Consider the following 19,501-nt stretch of genomic DNA (forward strand, 5'->3'; position numbering starts at 1 on the left):
TATAAATACAACATGTTGGTGTTCTTGTACATCAACTAGTGAATCTATATGTTCTGTCACTGCAACTTCTTACCTATTTAAGTTTGGAGAATCCTTTTGCTCAGGGGCATCTCCTATCTGAGCTGGTTTCTCGTGGCCTAGTCACGCACTAATATTTGCATTGGGAGCACTGGAGGGTGTTGTCGAGGCCTGTTGGGAGCCAGTACCTCCATTCATATGCCGGTTTTGTTGCACCGTCTATCTTTTGGTTTATTGTTTCCATTTACACTTCCATTAATGTTTCCATTTCCCCCGGTAGACCTGAATTGTCTTTGTCTGAGTGGCTTGAGCGTGCGTTCCGATACTGTCTACCCCTTTGCCGGGGGCTTGTATTTTGCAGTCTCCGTTCCGGTGGGCTATCATTCCTGGACCCTTAGCCTCGGTTACCTGAACTCCAGGCCCCGATATTAACCAGGAGCTGGGAGCGGAACGTACGGGGGTGATAGCAGGTGACGAGCCCGGAATATCTCGTGAGTCTTCCAGCTGGACATCATTTAAACAAAGCTTCTTAGTTTTACGTCAGGATCTCGTGTCTGCAGACATGTCGCCCACCCACATGACGTAATTTGCCCATGACGACTTAAAGCCTCAGTCCAGCTCTGCAAGGGAGGCTGAGTGATTGGAGTTCCTCGAATTGACATGGAGAAAAAGAGCAGTGACATGGCTGGAAAGAGAGGGAAGGTGGCCTCCTGATTTTCAGATGTTTCCCTGGTGAACATGCTAGGTGCAGTAGTGACCAGGAAGGACGAGCTGTTCTCCACAAGTGGGAAGAAGAAACCTGCTGCCACCATGAAGAAGGCTTGGATTGAGGTGGCTGAGGAAATTAACAGGAGCATCACATCAAGGTCCTGGATCCAGGGCAGTAAATGTTTCAGTAATCTGACTAGGTTAGGATATGTCACCACTTGTCCTTCTTTATCCAGCTCCTGCAATGCACCTCCTTCCACTCCCTCTTGTTCATCCTACGCCATTCACATCACTCCTCACCCCTGTGTCACTTTCTTCAGCACCAAACACTATGGTACAATGCACCACCTCTCATCCTCACTCCTTACACATGCTCACGACCCACTTCCTCCTGTCACTGCTGCTAATAACCCCATCCTCATCCCATCTGACCTTCTCAACCCGGACCCGCTCTCATCAGACGTCCTCAATTTGTACTGTAGCCAATTTCTGCAAACGCTTGCCATCCCCACTCCTTTTACATCTACCGGATTCTCACTTCACCGTATGCACTCCACCCAGAGGAAGCAGACATCCTTGCTAGCCATTCATAGCACTGTCCTAACCCTTATTCAGGAAAAGAGAGCGCAGAAAGTCCGGGTGCTCCGGTTTCCTCCCACAGTCCAATGATGTGCGGGTTAGGTTGATTGGCTATGATAAATTGACCCTTAGTGTTAGGGGGATTAAATACGTGGGGTTACGGGGATAGGGTGGGATATGTGTTGGTGTAGGCTCGATGGGCCGAAATGGCCTCTATCTGCACTGTGGGGTTTCTGTGATTCTGTGAAAGTCAGGGAGAAGGCCAGGACTGGTGGAGGACCACCAGAGTTCATAGAAGTAACCCCGGAGGAGGAGGAGTGACTGGAGACAAGCAGCACCTTGAGCATTGGTGATGGCAAGGTTGGTGGACCAGCAGAGCAGTGTGACTGATTTAACTTTACACCCACTCATCTCCCACAAGCCAACCACACCTTCCACCGACTTCAACTCATCAAACAAACTGGCCAAGTATTTCATGTGCACATTAACATTTCTAAATACCATTACTCAATCTTCACCATTTCTTCTTTCCCCCAGGGCCCTCACAGGAACACAAACCCTTGCCCACAGAGGAAGAAGATTCCTAGGAAGATCTCAGCCCTCCTGAGGACCCAGCGTCACATGTTACATGTGTTGCAGGCACCAACGCAGATACTGGGAAATCGGGTGGGCGTGTTAGTCAGATAGATGTATCAGTACATGGAGAGTCTCACAGATCAAGTGAGCTGGATCCGATAGCGATGGCAGGGACAGCCGAGGAGAATACAGAGGGCGGTGTCCTCTCCAACCTCTACTCAGCAGGACAGAGATGTAAAACCCCGAGGGCCAGCAATGAAAAGGAGATTACTGGAGGCACATGACCAGATGTGTGAGGTGTTGGCAGTGCTGCCAGGCACTCTGTTCACTATGGCAGGGAGGATGGAGAAGTCCACTTCCACCATACGTGGGGTGATGTCGTAGGATTTCTCAACTCTGCACTGTGCCGTGGACCATGAGACTACCTCCATGGACACTGCAGCCGGACACTCACAAGAAGAGTCACTGCAACCAGCCAATGTAGCCTGCCTACAGGCTCACACAGCTGCAGACTCTGGGCTCCAATGTCTGTGATGTGCCTCAATGAATCCGAGACTCAACGTTAACAGAGCAAAGCAAGGCTTTTATTAACTCAGAAAGTAATACACAGTGGAGGAGTGTCTCTCATCCAGAGATCTGCTGTACTGCCTGTGAGACACGCTGGGGCCTGCTTAAGTAGGGGCAAGGTATGGGCAGAGCCCTACACACAATACAATACAGGTAAGGAAATGAAACTGAAACTAAACTCCCCTGCTTGTCACAGTCACAGGCACAATCAAACACAGAGAATACAGAGTGCCTGATGAATGGCATATTTTATCACATTCACCCCTTCTACAGATTTAGTCTGTTCGGGGGTTTGATAGTCCTCTGTGACCGACGTAGTTGTTGTGGTGCCGCGGGTGTCGGCTGGGTGTCCCCGGTGGCCTCCTGGATCTCTGCTGGGGGCGCTGCCAGGATTGTTGAAGGGGTAGTTGGTGGGGGCATCGTTGGTCGATGTTCTTCCGGGGGTGATGAAAGGATAGTGGGTGGGTAAGAGTTGCTGTGATCGTTGTTGTTGTTGTTGTCGTGGTTGTTGTCGTTACCGGCTGGGGCGACGTCTTTTATGGACACGGTGTCCTCCCTTCCGTCGGCGTGCCGGACATACGCGTATTGGGGGTTGGCGTGGAGTAGGTGCACTGACTCCACGAGAGGGTCCGTCTTGTGGCCCCTCACATGCCTTCGTACAAATACCGGACCTGGGGTGGAGAGCCATGACGGCATGGATACGCCTGAGGTGGATTTCCGGGGAAAGACAAACATTCGTTCATGGGGCGTGGCATTAGTGGCAGTACACAATAGCGACCGTATCGAATGGAGCACATCTGGGAGGACTTCCTGCCAGCGGGAGATAGGGAGGCCCTTGGTCCTTAGAGCTAGAGTGACTGCTTTCCATACTGTCCCGTTCTCTCGCTCCACCTGGCCGTTACCCTGGGGGTTGTAGCTGGTGGTACGGCTCGTGGCGATCCCCCTGGACAGCATGTACTGGCGTAGCTCTTCACTCATGAATGGATGTAGCTCGGCATACCGAACAGGCAGAACAAGCTGTTGAGGCATTTAATGACCGTGGCGCTGGTCATGTCTGGGCAGGGGAAGGCGAATGGGAAACGGGAGTATTCATCCACAATGTTCAGGAAGTAAACATTGCGGTCGACTGACGGGAGGGGGCCCTTGAAGTCTAAGCTGAGCCGCTCAAAGGGCTGTGTAGCTTTGATTAAGTGGGCTCTATCTGGGCGGTAGAACCGAGGCTTGCACTCTGTGGTAAACCACTGTATTGTATATTGCCACCTCTGGGTGGCGCTGTGTATGGAGGCATGCCTCAGCTGACTCCACCCACCACTGTGTGGGTTTCGTTCAGACTTGTTCAGTCACTCACGAAGAAGCATGGTCTCTTCTTAGCTAATAAAAGCCTTATTCATCTCTTCTTTCGACTCATCATCTCTTCTTTGACTCATCACCTTTTATGAAGTAATTGATAAGCGTATCACACTCAGCGCAAGTGCGGCAGTTCCTGGTCAGAGACCGAACTTCCTCAATCGAGTAGGGTAAGTTGCGGGACTTTATGAAGTGGAACAGCCGTGTGACCCCTGGGTGGCAGAGGTCGTTGTGGAGGGTCTGTAGCCGATCCCCGGTGGCGCTGGCACACATCCCTCGTGAGAGGGCATCGGGGGATTCGTTAAGGGCCCCAGGCCGGTAAATGATGTCATACTCGAAGGTGGAGAGCTCGATCCGCCACCTGAGAATCTTATCATTTTTAATCTTCCCCTTCTGTTTATTATTAAACATAAACGCTACCGACCGCTGTTCGGTAAGTAGGGTGAAGCGTTTGCCGGCTAGGTAGTGGCGCCAGTGGCGCACTGCCTCCACGATGGCTTGGCCTCCTTTTCCACGGAGGAGTGTCTGATCTCGGGCCCTTGGAGGGTCCTCGAGAAGAAAGCTACGGGCCGCCCCGCCTGGTTGAGGGTGGCCGCCAAGGCAAAGTCAGACGCATCACTTTCCACTTGAAAGGGAGTTTTCTCATCCACTGCCTGTAGCGTGGCCCGTTCAATATCCCGCTTAATTCTTTTGAAGGCGGCGTGGGCCTCAGCAGAGAGCGGAAAAGAGGATGCTTTCAAGAGGGGGCAGGCTTTGTCGGAGTAGTTGGGGACCCATTGGGCATAATAAGAAAATAACCCCAGGCACCTTTTCAGGGCTTTGGGAGTGTTGGGCAGGGGCAGCTCCCGTAGGGGGCGCAATCGGTCGGGGTCTGGTCCGATTTCCCCATTCTCCACCACGCTGCCTAGTATGCAGAGGCGCGTGGTGTTGAAAACGCACTTGTCCTCGTTGTAAGTGAGGTTGAGTTTTTGTGCGGTTCTCAGGAACCTCTCAAGTTTTGAGTCGTGATCCTGCTGGTTGTGACCGCAGATGGTGACGTTGTCGAGGTAGGGGAAGGTTGCCTGCAAGTGGTGGTCATCGACCATGTGGTCCATCTCCCTCTGGAAGACCGAGACCCCATTCGTCACCCCAAAGGGGACTCTGAGGAATTGGTAGAGGCGTCCGTTCGCCTCGAAGGCGGTGTATGGGCGGTCCTCTGGTCTGATAGGGAGCTGGTGGTACGCTGACTTGAGGTCAATGGTGGAGAACACCCGGTATTGGGCAATTTGGTTCACCATTTCTGTTATGCGGGGTAGCGGGTAGGCGTCTAGTTGGGTGTACATGTTGATCGTTTGGCTATAGTCGATCACCATCCGTTTCTTCTCGCTACCCCTCACCACCACCACTTGGGCGCGCCACGGGCTGTTGCTGCGTTCAATAACGCGCTCCCTCAGCAGCCTGTCCACCTCGGTCGCGATAAACCGCCTGTCCTCCCAGCTGTACCTCCTGCTTTTGGTCGCTATTGGCCGGCAGTTGGGAGTAAGGTTCACGAATAGCGAAGGCGGCTTTACCTTCAGGGTAGCCAGACCGCACACTGTGAGGGGCGGCTGGGACCCACCGTAATTGAGCGTGATGCTTTGGTGGTGGCACTGGAAATCCAGGCCCAAGATCACGCTCGCACATAGACTCTTCATGATTAGTAATTTAAAATTATCGTATACAGTTCCGTTAACGGAAAATTGTACCGCGCAGTAACCCATAATGGTCGATGTCTGGGTTTTATCAGCCATAGAGATGGTGCCCCGAGCAGGGACCACCATTAGAGAGACTTGTTGTGCTAGTTCAGGGTGGATAAAACTCTCCGTGCTTCCACTGTCATTTAAACATTTAACCCCGCACCCGTTTACCTCGATGTCCACCATTGATTTGGATAGCGGGTGCGGTCTGGTCTGGTCCACTGTGACCGATGCCACTGTAGGGCCCTGATCGAGACAAGATGGCGTCCACGCTGTCTGCTCACAAGATGGCGGACCCCACGAGGTCGGGCAAGATGGCGTCCAAGATGGCCGCTCCCACGGCGCACACGCGGCGGTGGCGGGTTTTCCAGCGGGGTTCCCTCTGCACACCTTCCCGAAGTGCCCCTTCTTACCGCACTTAAAGCAGGTGGTGCCTTTCGCCGGGCACAGGTTTCTGGTGTGCTTCGGCTGTCCGCAGAAGTAGCAGTTGGGGCCCCGACGCGTCGCGGCTGTCGTAGGGCTTCTGGGGGGAGAGCGGGGCCCCAGCAGGACTGGCGCATCGCTGCCCGAGGAGAGGGAGGTTGACGGAATGGTCAAGGAACGTGTAGACATTTCTCAGGACATCTGCACGTCTCATCTATTGCCACCCTTCACAAAAAATACCCGAAATTGAGTCCGAGTTCCAGCTAGCCCAGACTGCCCTTGTAGAAGTGCAGGAAGAGCAGTCCATAGCAGGATCCTCACGGGCTCCAGAACCCTGAGGTCACTGACTGTGAACGTATCAGGAGACTGAGGAAACTACACAGCAGCCTGCCACGATCTCTGCTCAAACCTCTGGGGTAGCATCTTGTAGAAGTGTTAGAAGTAGGAAGCAAATGGCTAAATATATCACTGCTGGTTCACACTTGTTTAACAGAGGAATCGGGTGAACATGTTAGTAAGATAGATGGGTCAGTACCTGGTGAGTCTCACAGCGCAAGTGAGCAGGATCAGATAGTGATGACAGGGACCGCTGAGGAGAATACAAAGGGCGCTGTCCTCTCCAACCTCTACTCAGCAGGACAGATGTAGAACCCCATCTATCTGACTAACACGTCCACCTGATTCCCTTAGCAGAGAGGTCAATAACCAAGGGGAAAGATTTAAAGTAATTGGTAGAAGGATTAGAGGGGAGTTGAGAAGAACTTCTTTCACCCACTGGGTGCTGGGGGTTTGGAACTCACTGCCTGAAAGGGTGGTAGAGGCAGAAACCCTCACCACATTTAAAAAGTACTTGTATATGCACTTGAAGTGCTGTAACCTACAGGGCTACGGACCAAGAGTGGGATTAGGCTGGATAGCTCTTTTTCGTCCGGCACAGATACGCTGGACCGAATGGCCTCCTTCTGTGCTGTAAATTTCTACGATTCTATGATGTTCCACGAATTGTTCGGATTTGAATTCTGGAGCACATTAAAACTTTTCTAGCTTCAGCCATTCTCGTGTGCCCCATGATTTGAAGGCAATTTCTGTGTCTGGGTTTTATGTCATAGCTGTGGAAGCAATGTTTCCATGGTGGCAGGTTGCAGGATTCCAAAGCAATGGAGTGAAGGTTGCCGGACTATTTCTGCAGGTGGCCTGGTCATGTCAGACTGGTGGAAGTGACAGGTGATCCATGCTTTAGGTCCTCAATCTTCCTCATCAGATGATGAGTCCTGCAAGCCTTCTTCCCCCTGCCCCTCCTGACCTCTTTGCTGAGTGAGGTTATCCAGGATGCAGCATGCCACTATTATTCTGGAAACTCTGGCTGGCGAGTATTGCAGGGAACCTCCTGACCTGTCAAGGCACCTGAACCTCAACTTCAGCATCCCAATGGCCTGGTCTATGATGCACCTCGTGGTGGCGTGGCTGCTGGTGTGCCTTTTCTGCTGTGGAATGGTGGGGTTCCGAAGAGGTGTCATGAGCCATGGCCATGGTATCCCTTGTCTGCAAGCAACCATCCTTTAAGATTGGTCCCAAGGCGAAACATGGTGGTAATATTCAACTGCCGTAATATGAAAGTCTCAGGGCAGCTCCCAAGGTATCGGGCACAAGTCTGCATGAACCTCTTCCTGTGGTTGCAAAGGAGCTGAACATTGATGGAGTGGAAACTCTTGTGGTTAACAAAGGTTCCTGGGTGGTCGGGGGTGCCCTGATGGCTCTGTGTGTGCAGTCTATGGCACCCTGCGCTTGTGGAAAGCCAGCCAGAGCTGCAAACCCCAATGCTCTTTCCGTCCGACTGTTGTCATCAGCTGGGAAGGAGATATAGCCACTCGCCCTGGCAAATAATGCATTGGTCATCTGCTTGATGCATTTGTTGGTGGCTGACTGCAACGCCCTCGATGGCCCCGATATAGATTGAATCGGGTTCCGTGAATGGGGGGGGTTTTGTTCAGGACCCCGATGCTGTGGAGTTTTAACGTCACAGCGTGCATCTTTTTTTCTAACAGGTTCCCTGCTCGGAAGCCAGAATGATTGACAGGCTTGGCTCGCCGTCAGATGGGCATCGCTCTGGGGAAGGACACAGCCCCAGGAGCAGGTAGGTAGCTTGTAGCTGTGTTCACCGCATCATGGGAGGGGGTCCAGGTCCTGGGAAGGGTTATGATCCCAGATCCCGGCGGGGGGGGCGGGGGGTCCAATACTCATTCCTCTGGAAGCAGCTTGTCCCCTTTGCTGCCCCTGCTTCATCTCCACGTGTCCCCCAGAATTGTGAGCAAATGGTCTTCTTAGAGGCAAAATATTGCGGATGCTGGAAATCTGAAAAAAACCCAGAAAGTGCTGGAAATATTCAGCAGGCCAGGCAGCATCTCGACCTGAGACATTAAGTCTGTTTCTCTCTCCACGGATGGTACCTAAAATGCTGACTATTTCCAGCATTTTCTGTCTTCTGCCTTTAACATCCAAAGCTTTGCAAACATCCAGCAGCACTCCCTGCACATATGAACAACTTTTAAAATCTATTGCACCAAGCAACTACTTCAATAAATTATAAAAAGGTCTAAAAGCTGAAACCCAAACTTACCTGAAAGACTTGTGTATCCCTTTAAGAAGCTCTGACAGCATTTCTGCAGGGCTGCTTCACGCATGCTTTTCTGTGCGTGGTTAGGGCACAGCGTAATGGAGAGCAAGAATGTCCAAATTAGCATTCGAGCTGTGGCAAAAAATATTCACTGTAAATGTAACTTCCAATGCCACACGTATGTCGGAACAGTGCCCGTAAAGTACCCGAAGGATTTCTTCAAGATTCGTGGCGGAAAGTCTCTGTAAACTAGCTGAAATGGAGTTTAGCTCGAAAACTGTCCACATAAAATGGAATCTGTAGTGCAGCTGAATGCTGGGAAATGGAGCTAATTCCAAGCATCACCCAGGCTTTTCACCATGGACGTTCCCAGATAATTTGGCCGTAAAAACCTTCTTAGCTAAAAGTCATCAAGCAATTAAAGCCATACACTGTCCTAAGTTAAGTGTTTATATTAGTAGTGTACAAAGACATGGGCTCCGATATTAACAGGGAGGCATATTGTGACATCTATAGGAGTGCAATGCCTGATTTGATGCCACGACTGCTAATTTGGACATTCTTGCTCTCCATTACGCTGTGTCCTAACCATGCACAGAAAAGCATGCGTGAAGCAGCCCTGCAGAAATGCTGTCAGATGGGTAGTAGTTCCTCCTTATCAGGAGACGTTTATGGTTCCTCAGCCTCCAACCTCTGAGGGCACAGCATCACCAGACATTAGCGCACCCAACACCAGCGTAGAGACGCACACCTTGGTAGGTGCCACGCAAGATAGAGTAGTGTTGTCACCTGGTGTCTCACAAGTCACAAGTGAGCAAGAGCAGATGGTGGAGACAGGGACAGTAGTGAAGACCTCTCGCCAGAGGACGCAGGACACTCTCAGCTCTGCTCAGCTGCATGCAGACACTGAGCCTCGGGAGCCATCCAGAAAGAGGGCATTCCTGGAGGTGCAGGAAGAAGTGCAGGAAGCGCTGACAGGTCTTGTGACCGCGATGTCTGCAAATGTTCAGAGAATGGAGGAGCCCATCATGAGCACCACCGTGTCACAGGCGATGGCGACTGTAGGCTCTTCCATGGATAGGATGGCCAGCTGCATGGAGCATCTAATGCACCACCCGCAGGAGCACATGATATCTATGGAGAATAGATGGCCATCTATGGGGGATAGATGGCAGATGCTCATAGACCTCCTCTGTAGGAGGGATGTCAGTTTAGACGTGAGTCCTCATGACCCCACTGCTGTGCAGCAAGGTGCTCTCCAGCTCCTTGCTAGCAGGGAAGTGCGGGTGGCCCATGAGAGGGATGATGGTGAGAGGGGGCATGGAAGTGGGGGCTCCTCTCAAAGTGCTCACACTTCTCCCCCATTGCCTCCTCCTCAGTCAAAGCCCCAGATGCCTCCTCGGACAGCGATGGCCGAGTCTGACCCTGCACAGTCGCAGGAGGAGCAGACTTTGGCGGGGCCATCACAGGCTCCAAAACCCAGAGGACATCCACCAAGTGTGTCTAAGCAGTGGCAGCAGGAAAGTGAGCAGCCTGCCTCTACCTCTGCTGAAGCCACAGGGGTAGCACCTCATAGAAGCACGCAGAAGAGAAAGATGAAACACAATTAAATTCACAAGGGTAGCCACTTGATTGTTTTAGTCAATGTTAATGTCAAGTTTCCATCTTTACTTTCACCACTTTCCCGTCTTGGACACATTTGTGTGCACCTTTGGAAGTGGTCTTGTGAGTTGCAGTGAATGGTGAGACATAACGGTACCCCCAGCAATGTTGGTCATTGTGAAAGGAATGGCCTGGTCATTGGAGGGATCCTTTATGGTGACGCTGTGGGGTGGTGCCAACCTGGCGCAGCATGTGGCAGCCATATGGGTGTACTGTGTAAAATAAAGTAAATCTGGACATGATGAGGCCATCCCTGGCAGTAATGTGCTCGGGTGCTGGTGGGATCTGGCCTGCAGTTCCTCCTGCTCCTCCTTTTCTTCCAGCTGATGCTCCTCCTCCTTCTCCTCCTCCTGAGTGCCTTGCTCCTCATGCAGCACTAATCCTTGCTGCTGCGCTATGTTGTGCAGGGCGCAGCAGACCACGAGGATTCTGGAGACCTAGGCTGGTGTGTACTGAACAGCTCCTCAAGATCTGTCAAGGCATCTGAAGTGCATTTACAGCATGCCTATTGTCTGCTCTATGACACATCTGGTGGAGATATGGCTTTCATTGTATCTCTCCTAGGCCTCAGTATTTGAAATCGTCAAGGGTGTCAAGAGTTACATCTTCAGTGGATAGCCATTGGCCCAGAAATTTGGGTCGGGGGCTTCCCGCAGGTGTAAGCCCCCGACCTGCACTTATCTAGCGCGCCGGCCGTTGAGCTGTGGGCCCCCGTGGAATTCCGATCCTGGGCCTGCTCCAACTGTCGGCACGCAGTGCTTGCGTATCCCAGGGGTGCAGTTAGATCGATGCGTCCCCTGGGATCACATGGGCCATGGGGAGCCAATCGGATGCCCATTCATAAGTTTGACAGGAAGAGCTGTCAAAACTTAGAAATACTACGGGCCACAAAACATCACTAAATCTTCAAATAAATTTTAAAATAATCACATTTTTTACATAAACTATAAATTATATGAAATAACTATTTTAAACAATAATTTAAATTTTTGAAAAAAATACTATTATTTTCTAACGGGGCTAAAAATAAACTTACCTTTCTTTAAAGTATTTAAAAATAATAAACCTGTGGATAAAATGTTTTAATTTTAATGAATTCACCACTTACCTTGTAAAAAGCAGGCCTTACGCCTGCTTTTTAAATGTCTAACTCCTGCAGACTTACCCTCCCGGGGAAACCTGTAAAAAAAAGTAAGTTCAATGCGTACGCGCAGCATCTCCTGCGCATGCGTTTGAATTCTGAACCCCTTCTTTCAGGGGAACGGAAGTGCCGGTTTCCCACGCATGCGCAGTGCATGCAGGAAACCGGCACTTCCATTGGGCTTACGGGTGAGTACCCCATGCGTACTCACCCGTGGGGACCCGAAGTTCTGGGCCATTGTCTCCAAGCTGCCAGCCGGAAATTCTGTTTGGAGGAACGAAGAGCTGAGGGAGGGTGGACTGGTGAATGATGAAAGAGTCATGGCAGCTGCCAGGGAATTTGGTGCACACATGCAATCCAGCTGCACAATGAAGAAATGGAAGCCCTTGCGGTTGACAAAGACTCCTGGGCTATGATGGGGTTCCTCAATGGCCACAGAATGTGTGCAGTCGATGATGCCCTGCACCTGTGGGAAGCCAGCCAGAGTGGCAAAGATGAGCGCTCACTTAGTAACACTGGCTTCATAAGTGAAGTGGGGCTTTCGAGCTCTGCTGTAATTAAAGGGTTAAGAATTGGTCTCGGGAACCGAATAAGCTAGTAAGCCTTTTTGCAGAGTAAGCTTTTTGCAGAAGTAAGCTGTTCTAAGTTGCTTAACTGGCAGTCCAGATAACGCTAAAGAATAACATGTTGATTTTGCAGTAGTGTTCGAATGATTAATGACTGCAAGCTGTGTAATTTGGAGACAATTGCAAATAGCCGGACGTTGAACCATAAGAGGCCTAGAGGATGTAAGTTTTGCTCTGGCAGGAAAGTAGAACAATGAGTTGGAAGTAAAAAGGCCTAGAGAGGCAGGAAAGCAGGACAATGAGTCAGATGTACAATGTTGGTGAGACCCCATCTGGCATATACAAAGGTCATAGTTGCAACAACAGCTTCTGGTGATAACAGACATATGCTTTTCCGGTAATAAAGGCGGTACCTTAATGTAACGCGGCATAGGCAACCAATCAGTAAATGTGCATGCAGGGCGAAATCCAATCAAATTGTTAAGATGGGTCGTGCACGAGGCTAATACGTACCTATATTTTGTATAAAAGACTGCTTAAAACTTTGTTTCATCGGAGAGAAGGCTGGCTAGACAGATAGCAGGTTGTCCTCCCACCGGTGCGAATAAAGACTGCTTGAATCTTCGAACGCAGACCTGGTGTCGAGTGTTTATTTCAAATACTCCACTTTATCAGTGACAAAGTTGATATAATAGCAAAATACTGCGGATGCTGGAAATCCGAAATAACAACAGAAAACGCTGGAAAAACTCAGCAGGTCAGGCAACATCTGTGGAGAGAGAAATAGAGTTAAAGTTTTGGGTCGAAACCCTTCTACAGGAAAAAAGGCAGGAAATGAAAAGATTAAAAGGCCAGTTTGGGGGCTGGGAAATGGGGGAGGGGATGGAAGAACAGAAGGGAAGTGAAGAGACATTAAAAGGTATTCAAGACGAGATGAGATAGTAATAGGACAAGTAAAGAGACAAAAGATGGCTCTAGATGAAGTGTAAAATGCGCTGGCAGAATGAGAGACAGCTGCCATGTGGGAGAGAAAAAGAAAAAGGGGAAAAGGCACAAACCAGAGGTGTGGATAAAAAATGTATAAAAATGTAATAGGGGCCGAGGTTATGATCTGAAATTGTTGAACTCGATATTGAGTCCGGAAGGCTGTAAAGTGCCTAATCAGAAGATGAGCTGCTGTTCCTCGAGCTTACGCTGAGCTTCCGTGGAACAATGCAAGAGCCCGAGGACGGTGAGGTCTGAGTGGGAATGGGGCGGTGAATTAAAATGACAGGCGACCGGAAGCTCGGGGTCACCCTTACCGACTGAACGGAGGTGTTCCGCAAAGCAGCCACCCAATCTGCATTTGGTCTCCCCAATGTAGAGGAGACCACATTGTGAGCAGCGAATACAGTATACTAGATTGCAAGAAGTGCAAGTAAATCGCTGTTTCACCTGGAAGGGGTGTTTGGGGCCTTGGACAGTGGGAAGGAAGTAGGTATAAGGGCAGGTGTTGCATCTCCTGCGCTTGCACGGGAAGGTGCTAGGCGAAGGGGAAGGGGTGCTGGGGGTGATAGAGGAGTGGACTAGGGTGTCTGGAGGGAGCGGTCCCTATGGAATGCTGAAAGGGGAGGGGAAGATGCATTTGGTGGTGGGATCATGTTGGAGGTGGCAGAAATGGTGGAGGATGATCCGTTGAACGTGGAGGCCGGTGGAGTGAAAGGTGAGGACAAGGGGAACCCTAGCGTGGTTTTGGGAGGGAGGGGCAGGGGTGAGGGCAGAAATGTGGGAGATAGAATGGACAAGGTCGAGGGTCATGTCAACCACGGTAGAGGGGAATCCTCGGTTGAGGAAAAAGGAAGACATGTCGGAAGCACTGGTGTGGAAGGTAACATTGTCGGAGCAGATGAGGCAGAGACGGGGAAACTGGGAGAATGGAATAGAGTCCTTACAGGAGGCGGGGTGGGAGGAAGTGTAGTCCAGGTAGCTGTGGGAGTCAGTGGGCTTGTAGTGAAGTAGATCTAATTGGCTGACTTGTCAAACAGGCATCGGTGATGTATCTGCGGGTGACCGACTGCAAGATGCCGCAAATGTCTGCTGCAGATCCCTGGAAGGAGCCTGAGGCGAAGAAGTTGAGGGTGCTGGAGGTTTTGACAGACACTTATAAGGCGTGTCAAATAGAGAATTCAGAAGAAACTTCTTTACCCAGAGAGTGGTGAGAATGTGTAACTCGCTGCCACAGGGAATGGTTGAGGTGAATAGTACAGATGAATTTAAGGGGAGGCTAAATAAGCATATGAGGGAGACAGTTATGCTGATAGAGTTAGATAAGGAAAGACAGGAGGAGACTAGAATGGAGCATAAACGCCAACATGGACTGGTTGGGCTGAATGGCCTGTTTCCGTGTTGTATATTCTATGTAATTCTATGTAACATAAAAGATAATGTGCAGATACTCGAGTGAGCAATGAAATGGGAGATCCACTAGTTATATGTTAAAAATGGAGGGTGGGTTATAACATAGTGTACAGTACCAGATATGCCTGTAGACGGTGCTGTGATGGGTCATTAGAATGATAACCAGGTAACGTTACATCAAAACACAGTTTACATATCCAGCCTGGCTATTCCAATATCCTGGACATTGGGTGTTGCTGCAGTGTGTGTCTGACAAGTAAATACTCTGCTCGGGTTTTTCCCTCCCTCATTCACCTCTTTCCTTTTCAATGGCGCTCTTACCGAATGTGCCTGAAGATTCTTAACCTGGCATGTGAACATCATGCAAAATCCACACTGTGTTATTCATGAGGCAAGGGTTGGTTGAGAGAGGATCTGAATACCTCAACACACAGCACAACCCATCCCACACTGCGTAGTAAAATCACCAGTGGCAAATTCAAGAGAGAATTTTTATTTACTTTACACTTGGATTAAGGACTTTTAAGATCAACCTTGTCTCCACCCAAAGTGAGAGGTTCTGGGTACCTGCTGTGGGATTTCCAATGGGGATTCTCTTTAGTAAAGTACAGGATGGTGAAGGTACTCCCATAGTGCTGTTAGGGAGGGAGCTCCAAGATTTTGACCCAGCAACTGTTGTGTATGTACCTTTAAGAGAATAACTGGTCTCAGACTGCAGTACCCGCATTGACCACCCCTGTATAAAAGGCGCTAGAGAGCCTCTGTTTGTTAGTTTTTACTATTGACTTCCACCAGTAAAGACTTGTTTGTTTTCACTCCTGCTGGTCCGTGTCTCAATCATTCACAGACTTAACACTGGTGACGAGTAAGAAACAAACTTACCTGCAACTCGGCAGCACCTCAGACGATGTTGTTGAAGGTCGGAGCCAGAAGAAAGAAAAAAAAAAAAATTGAGTCCAAAGAAACACGAGAAACGGGCGCCGACCGTCAATCATCGGTTTGAAAACTTGCAGGAGAGACTGTCAAGAGCCAGGTTCGGTTCATCAGTCTGTGGTTTCCCAGCTAGTCGGGCTGGTGGCAGGTAGTGCTCTGATCCTTCCTGGGCTGCGGCGGGCTGAAGCTCGATCGGGTGGCTTTTCAACGGGGCTGGGCAGCGAGTCGGGAAGCAAAGAGAGAGAGAGAGGGTGGAGCACACAGGGCGCGACCGGTGCTTCGAAGCCGGGCAGCGTTCAGACCTAAGAAGAGGGAGGGAAGTGTCCCAGAGGGTCCGCTCCACGACAGGAAAATTATAAAAGAAAAAGAATCAATATTTAACGCGCAAGAAACCGTGGAAAGCAGCGCTAACAACAGCGGGGAAGAAGGCAAAGCACGGGAGGTGCCATTTTGTTAAATCGGGGAAGAAGGCAAAGCGCGGGAGGGGCCATTTTAGATTTGCAAGATGCCGAAGACAGGATGTATCACTGCTTTTGATAATACATTAGAGGACTGGACCACGTATGTGGAAAGAGTCGAGGTATATTTCGAGGCAAACGAAATAGCGGAGGGGAAAAAGGCATCGATATTGCTAAACTTAATGGGCGCTAGAACGTATGGCCTATTGCGGGACCTGATTACTCCAGCCAAACCGAAGGTGAACAGTTATAACGAAATTGTTGCTGTCCTACAGGAACACTTAAACCCTGCACCGCTGTTGATAGCAGAAAGATTTAAATTCCACAGGAGAACTCAGCACAAAGATGAGAGCAATGCTGAGTATCTTACGGAACTATGCAAGCTATCAAAGCACTGCCAGTTCGGAGCAGGACTGGCAGATACCCTACGGGACAAATTTGTCTGTGGACTCCTGAGTGAAGGAACACAGAAGAAGTTACTCTCAGAAAAAGAGCTGACGCTAGATAAGGCTTTCAGCGTGGCAGTATCGTATGAAGCATCAGCCAGGCGAGCTGCAGAAATTCAACAAAAACCACAGGAATACGGCACCCACGAAATGACACGGGGATTTGCAAAATGTTATTGCTGCGGCAGAACTAACCATGACCAGAAGGACTGCTGGTCCAAAGACACAATATGCAGACAATGCGGGAAGATTGGACACATTGCACGAGTTTGCAGGTCTGGGAAGAAGACCAGCGACAACAAAAACGCTACTAATGAACCGTACAAGAAAGTACAAAAGATGATGGACAGTAGTTCCGAAGACCAGATGAGCGATAGTGAATCCGAGAGCAGGAGACTAAGCTGTCTCAAACTTCACAATGTAATCACAAAAGAGGATCACCGAACCATTTGGGTCACCCTCACGACAGCAGGGTTCCAAGTTAAAATGGAATTGGATACAGGATCAGCGCTAACCGTCATGAATCGACGAGACTACGAGCAGCTATTTTCACACATACCCTTGAGAGAGACATCCATCGTCTTGACGACGTATACGGGGCAAAAAGTATACCCCAGAGGAAAAATAAGGGTGCCTGTCGAATACAATGGCAAGAAAATACGGGAATTGTATCTCTACATACTGCCAAATGGTGGACCACCGTTATTGGGACGGGAATGGATCAGGAAGATAAACTTTGATTGGCATTCCATTCATGCAATGACGGTGGACGGTAAAAAAGATGGAGACGTCACTCCTGGACAATTGTCAACAATCTTAGCTAACGCCAAAGAGGTATTTCAACAAGAGCTGGGCACGCTTAAACGCGTAACCGCCTCGATAAAAATAGAAGAGAATGCAGTTCCCAAGTTTTTCAATGCAAGACCGGTACCATATGCAATTCGCCCAGCCGTCGAGGCAGAGCTGGAGAATCTGGAGAAGGTGGGCGTGTTGTCTAAGGTCGACTGGAGCGAGTGGGCGACACCCATCGTTCCTGTCATGAAGAAAACGTTAAGCAATAAGTCTGGAGAGCCAAGGAAGATTCGCATCTGTGGGGATTTCAAGGTGACGGTGAACCCTTTCCTTCACACAGTACAATATCCTCTTCCAAGGATAGAAGACATCTTCGCCTCACTGTCTGGAGGGAAGCGTTTTACAAAAATTGACCTAGCACAAGCATATTTGCAGATGGAGGTTGAAGAGTCCTCTAGGAAGTATCTCATGATAAACACTCACAAAGGTCTTTACCAGTATCATCGATTGGTATTCGGAGTAGCATCGGCTCCGGCGATATGGCAAAGAGCGATGGAACAAGTCCTGCAAGGGATTTCGGGGACACAGTGTTACTTGGACAACATCCTTGTAACAGGTGAAGATGACAGTGAACACCTTAACAACCTAGAACAGGTGCTCACTAGACTACGGGAACATGGGCTGCGAGCCAACCGCCCCAAGTGCAAATTTTTTAAGAAACAGACATCGTATTGTGGCCACGTGATTGATGAAGAGGGGTTACATAAGTCCCCTGACAAAATTGAAGCGGTTGTTAAGGCCCCAGCGACTGAAAATGTGTCGCAACTGAGATCATTCCTCGGATTGGTGAATTACTATCATAAGTTTTTGCCGAATTTGTCGACAATTTTGCACCCACTGAACGCCCTGCTACGAACGGGGGTAGCATGGAAATGGAGTGATGATTGTAAGCGTGCTTTTCAGAAGAGTAAGGACTTAATCACTTCAAGGGAAGTATTGGCTCACTACAAACCAGCACTGCCGATCAGACTGGCGTGTGATGCGTCTCCCTACGGCATTGGGGCGGTACTGTCACATAAGTTCCTTGATGGGTTAGAGAGGCCGATAGCTTTTGCGTCACGCTCGTTAACTTCTGCCGAGCGTAACTACGCTCAGATTGACAGAGAGGCCCTCAGCCTAGTGTGGGGGGTGAAGAAGTTCAATCACTACCTGCACGGTCAAAAATTTACTCTACTAACCGATCATCAACCTCTTGTCTCCATTTTCAACCCTCAGAAGGGCGTACCGATAATGACGGCACAACGGCTGCAGAGATGGCCCCTTTTCCTAGGGGCACACCAATATGACATCAAGTACAAAGGAACTAAACAGCATGGAAATGCTGATGGATTGTCACGCCTACCGTTGCCGACGGTGGAAGAAGAAGACCTTGCAGTGGATCCAATGGAGTTATTCCACTCGACCATAGTCGAATGTCTCCCTGTGACGAATGCAAACATAGAAAAGGAAACACGGAATGACCCGACACTATCACGGGTCTATGATTTAACGGTGAAGGGATGGCTAGCACATGCGAACCACTGCTGCCAGCATTCTCGCCAAGAAGAGAACAGCTGTCAGTGTGCAGAGGGACCTTGATGTGTGGATCCAGAGTAGTAATTCCACCTAAGTTGACGGATAGAGTACTCAATGAGCTTCATGAGGGTCATCTGGGTGGGGTAAAAATGAAGAACTTAGCCAGAGCGTTTGTGTGGTGGCCAGGAATCGATAGAGAAATCGAAGAGCTGACCAAGAGCTGTGTAGGATGCCAGAAGGTCCAAAACGCCCCACCACAAGCTCCTCTGCATCCATGGGAGTGGCCCTCATCTCCATGGCAATGGGTGCACATTGATTTTGCTGGTCCCTTCATGGACTCGATGTTTTTAATTGCGGTGGATGCACATTCAAAGTGGCCAGAGGTAATAAAAATGTCCTCAACCACCACGGAAAAAACTATCACAGTTTTGCGAACCATATTCACCAGGAATGGGCTGCCTGAACAGATTTGCTGTGACAATGGACCACAGTTTGTGTCTGAAGAGTTCCGGAGTTTCTTAAAGAACAATGGCGTTAAGCATTACACATCTGCCCCATATCATCCAGCCACTAATGGATTGGCCGAGAGGTTTGTCCAAACATTCAAGAAGGCTATCAAGGCAATGTCTAATGAAGATATACCCCTACAACACAAGGTGGACAACTTCTTGTTTGCCTACCGGAATGCGACACATGCGGTTACCAACCAAACTCCAGCCATGATGTTCTTCAATCGAAGACTACGATGCCGCTTGGATTTGGTTAAGCCAAACGTCCGAAGAGATGTGGAGAACAGGCAGTTTCAGAATATGAATGAAAGGCCGACCAGGAGTTTTAAGATAGGTCAACCAGTTTTGGCCCGGGACTACCGCACTGAGAAATGGCAGCCAGGAACGATTTGTACACGACAAGGACCTCTCATGTATACCATGGACATTGGGGAGAGCATTGTAAGACGCCATGCTGACCAGATTCTAGAGTCAC

This window comes from Somniosus microcephalus, chromosome 1 (genome assembly GCF_052327205.1).
Source record: "Somniosus microcephalus isolate GS21.2 chromosome 1, FLI_Smic_1.0, whole genome shotgun sequence".
Lineage (NCBI taxonomy): Eukaryota > Metazoa > Chordata > Chondrichthyes > Squaliformes > Somniosidae > Somniosus > Somniosus microcephalus.